Source organism: Salmo salar, chromosome 08 (genome assembly GCF_965601325.2).
Source record: "Salmo salar chromosome 08, fSalSal1, whole genome shotgun sequence".
In the NCBI taxonomy this organism is placed as follows: Eukaryota; Metazoa; Chordata; class Actinopteri; order Salmoniformes; family Salmonidae; genus Salmo; species Salmo salar.
The window spans coordinates 38,835,001-38,840,000 of NC_138298.1; the positions used below are offsets into that span (position 1 = coordinate 38,835,001).

The window sequence follows — 5,000 nt, forward strand, 5'->3', positions numbered from 1 at the left end:
AGGGGATCAGTTTAGAGAAATGTGTTATTGTTTAAAAGGGTATGATGCTGTTGTAAAACAGATATAGCATAATCATTATAACAGTTATTGTTATGCTTAGCCTAGCAATATCATTTTCCATCACAAAGTCATATCGGCAGATATCCTAGTGGTTAGAGCGTTGGGCCTGTAACCGAAAGGTTGCTGGATCGAATCCCTGCTCTGACAAGGTTAACATCTGTCAGCAGCATCGGATCTTGGAGAAGCCTGGTTACAGTGACTAAATGGTTAAGTGGAATTTGACTGCCGTCATTGATTTGTAACCACTGGTGTGGCGGTAACAGCTTTATACACACAGACACACCTGTAGCCTTTCCCTGGGAAAAGCCCGGATGCGACCAACTACCTTGGGATACAGTTATGCAAATACATAGTCAGCATCCCAAATGGCACTCTATTCCCTAGTTAGTGCACTACTTTTAACCAGGACCCATAGATTTCTGGTCGAAAGTAGTGCACTAAATAGGGAATAGGGTGCCACTTCTAATAGTGTGACTCTGGGCTTGAAGGAACAGGTTGAAAATGATAGATTACAATACTGTTATAGCTTTATGTAAACAACATTATAGGGTATACTTACGTGTGTGGTATCTGTGACCAACAGATTCAAATCTGTATTCCCAGTCATGTGAAATCCATAGATTGGGGCCTATGAATGTATTTCAATTGACTGATTTCCTTATATGAACTGTACCTCAGTAAAATCTTTGAAATTGTTGCATGTTGCGTTTATATTTTTGTTCAGTATAGTTGGATCAACTAAATATTATTACAGTGCCTTGCGAAAGTATTCATCCCCCCTTGGTGTTTTTCCTATTTTGTTGCATTACAACCTGTAATTTAAATTGATTTTTATTAGGATTTCATGTAATGGACATACACAAAATAGTCCAAATTGGTGAAGTGAAATTATAAAAATAACTTGTTTAAAAAAATATATATATATAATAAAATAAAGGAAAAGTGGTGCGTGCACAACTTTAAAAACCGTACACTCCACCGGGCTGGGCTTTACGGAAGAGTGGCCAGAAAAAAGCCATTGCTTAAAGAAAAAAATAAGCAAACACATTTGGTGTTCGCCAAAAGGCATGTGGGAGACTCCCCAAACATATGGAAGAAGGTACTCTGGTCAGATGAGACTACAATTGAGCCTTTTGGTCATCAAGGAAAACGCTATGTCTGGCGAAAACCCAACTTCTCTCATCTCCCGAGAACACCATCCACAGCATCATGCTGTGGGGAGGTTTTCATCGGCAGGGCCTGGGCTACTGGTCAGAATTGAAGGAATGATGGATGGCGTAAATACAGGGAAATTCTTGAGGGGAAACCTGTTTCAGTCTTCCAAAGATTTGAGACTGTGACGGAGGTTCACCTTCCAGCAGGACAATGACCCTAAGCATACTGCTAAAGCAACACTTTAGTGGTTTAAGGGGAAACATTTAAATGTCTTGGAATGACCTAGTCAAAGCCCAGACTTCAATCCAATTGAGAATCTGTGGTATGACTTAAAGATTGCTGTACACCAGCGGAACCCATCCAAATTGAAGGAGCAGTTTAGCCTTGAAGAATGGGCAAAAATCCCAGTGGCTAGATGTGCCAAGCTTATAGAGACATACCCCAAGAGACTTGCAGCTGTAATTGCTGCAAAAGGTGGCTCTACAAAGTATTGACTTGGGGGGGGGGGGTGATGTTGTATCTTGCATCTTCAAAGTGGTAGGCATGTTGTGTAAATCAAATGATACAACCCCCTCCCCCACCCCACCCCCCAAAAAAATACTTTAATGCCAGGTTAACAAATTAGGAAAAATGCCAAAGGGAGTGAATACTTTCGCAAGCTACTGTAAGTAACTGGTTCCACAGCATTTTGTTTGATTACTCTACTTTCCGGTCAAAGTGTTATCTGACTTTAACATGGTGTAGCAATAAGATGGGAATGCCATGAACCAAGAGGTTGTGAGTTCAAATCTCAGATGAGGACATGTTGAACAATAAATGAACATGCGCAAATGATGTATGTGTCAAATATGTAAGTTGAAACATTGTATGTTAAAAGCACTGTGTGTGTGTGTGTTCCACAGCCTTTATTAGGGAAGATATTTCTAACTGAATGAACATATGAGACAGGTTGAGCAAATACATCATTTTAAGTTGACTGAATTTTTTTGCGTTAAGTTAAGTTTGGGCCAACTAAATAGTTTTAGTTCAAGTAACACTTGGACTGAAAAGTTGAGTAAACAATAACAAAAATTCTGTGCAACCAGTTACTTAATAATAATAATAATAATAATAATTAGTTTAAACAACTAGATTTGTGGGTGTTTTTACAGTGTATAGGCTTACAGCACACCTAAAGTGAGGTGTGAGAAACGACGAGGGAACAAAAAAATGGATTACGCAACCATGGAAATGGAAATAGAGAAGCCAATCCACTATAGTTCTCTCTCTCTCTAAGTGAGGATCACAACTGTGACTGTGTGTGTGACTGTGTGTGTCTGCCTGCCTAAGCCTTTTGTTGAATAAACATGGGCTTATTGCATCAGATCAGCTTATTCTGCAATCTACATTTGAAGTTCAGTAGCCTAGTAATAACAATGCAACTAACTTCCAGCCATGTTAAGTCTACCTGCTGCCACCTGTTGTGCACGGAAGCCAACATACGTTGTTAAAATGTATGAATCATTCATTGGTTGGATAAAACAATGTGTGTGTGTGTGTGTGTGTGTGTGTGGTGTGTGTGTGTGTGTGTGTGTGTGTGTGTGTGTGTGTGTGTGTGTGTGTGTGTGTGTGACCATGCATAATAAAACAGTGGAATAGCCTAATAGGCTAAAATGTCCAAGATGATGCTATAAAATACAGTACAGGCCATTGGCCAAGGAAGTGCCGGGAAAGTTTTGCCCGAGTGACACCACTCCATACCAAAACAACCCCACTCCATACCCCACTCCATACCCCACTCCATACCAAAACAACCCCACTCCATACCAAAACAACCCCACTCCATACCCCACTCCATACCCCACTCCATACCCCACTCCATACCAAAACAACCCCACTCCATACCAAAACAACCCCACTCCATACCAAAACCAGCCCACTCCATACCCCACTCCATACCAAAACAACCCCGCTCCATACCCCACTCCATACCAAAACAACCCCGCTCCATACCCCACTCCATACCCAAACAACCCCACTCCATACCCCACTCCATACCAAAACAACCCCACTCCATACCCCACTCCATACCCCACTCCATACCAAAACAACCCCACTCCATACCAAAACAACCCCACTCCATACCCCACTCCATACCCCACTCCATACCCCACTCCATACCAAAACAACCCCACTCCATACCAAAACAACCCCACTCCATACCAAAACCAGCCCACTCCATACCCCACTCCATACCAAAACAACCCCGCTCCATACCCCACTCCATACCAAAACAACCCCGCTCCATACCCCACTCCATACCCAAACAACCCCACTCCATACCCCACTCCATACCAAAACAACCCCACTCCATACCCCACTCCATACCAAAACAACCCCACTCCATACCCCACTCCATACCCCACTCCATACCAAAACAACCCCAAACAACCCCACTCCATACCCCACTCCATACCAAAACAACCCCACTCCATACCAAAACAACACCGCTCCATACCAAAACAACCCCGCTCCATACCAAAACAACCCCGCTCCATACCAAAACAACCCCGCTCCATACCCCACTCCATACCAAAACAACCCCACTCCATACCCCACTCCATACCCAAACAACCCCACTCCATACCAAAACAACCCCACTCCATACCCCACTCCATACCAAAACAACCCCACTCCATACCAAAACAACCCCACTCCATACCCCACTCCATACCAAAACAACCCCACTCCATACCAAAACAACACCACTCCATACCAAAACAACCCCACTCCATACCAAAACAACCCCACTCCATACCCCACTCCATACCAAAACAACCCCACTCCATACCAAAACAACCCCACTCTATACCAAAACAACACCACTCCGTACCAACACTCAAAACGACATGTATTAGACTACACCCCCATGGTAGGTCTACCTACGCTATGACCAAAAGTTTGAAAAACAGCCCCAGACCATTATTCCTCCTCCACCAAACTTTACAGTTGGCCAAACCCAGATTCATCCATCAGACTGCCATATGGTGAAGTGTGATTCATCACTCCAGAGAACGCATTTCAACTGCTCCCGAGTTCAATGTCGGCGGGCTTTACACCACTCCAGCCGACGCTTGGCACTGCGCATGGTGATCTTAGGCTTGTGTGCTCCTGCTCGGCCATGGAAACCCATTGAAGCTCATGAAGCTCCCGATGAACAGTTCTTGTGATGAACAGTTCTTGTGCTGACGTTGCTTCCAGAGGCAGTTTGGAACTCGGTAGTGAGTGTTGCAACTGAGGACAGACAATTTTTACGCGCTACGTGCTTCAGCACTTGGCGGTCCCTTTCTGTGAGCTTGTGTGGCCTACCACTTCACGACTGAGCCCTTGTTGCTCCTAGACGTTTCCACTTCACAATAACAGTACTTACAGTTGACCGGGGCAGCTCTATCAGTGCAGAAATGTTATGAACTGACTTGTTGGAAAGGTGGCATCCTATGTCGGTGCCACTTTGAAAGTCACTGAGCTCTTCAGTAAGGCCATTCTACTGCCAATGTTTGTCTATGGAGATTGCATGTCTGTGTGCTCGATTTGATACACCTGTCAGCAACGGGTGAGGTGGAAATAGCCCAATCCACACATTTTAAGGGGTGTCCACATACCTTTGTATATATGGTGTATAATCAAACATAGGATATAGGATAAACCATTACATAACCATATACGCTATTTATAAACCATAACATAACCATATACGCTATTTATAAACCACAACCAAAACCTAATGCAGTAAAACCACAATAAAC

The 5,000-nt window shown here is 43.5% G+C and overlaps 1 protein-coding gene across 1 annotated transcript in view; it reads right to left on the reverse strand.

Moving 5' to 3' along the window:
• The window catches only part of kitb (KIT proto-oncogene, receptor tyrosine kinase b), a 50,890-nt gene that overhangs the window by 45,530 nt on the left and 360 nt on the right, over nt 1-5,000 (reverse strand). The gene's annotated exons all lie outside the window — the stretch shown is intronic.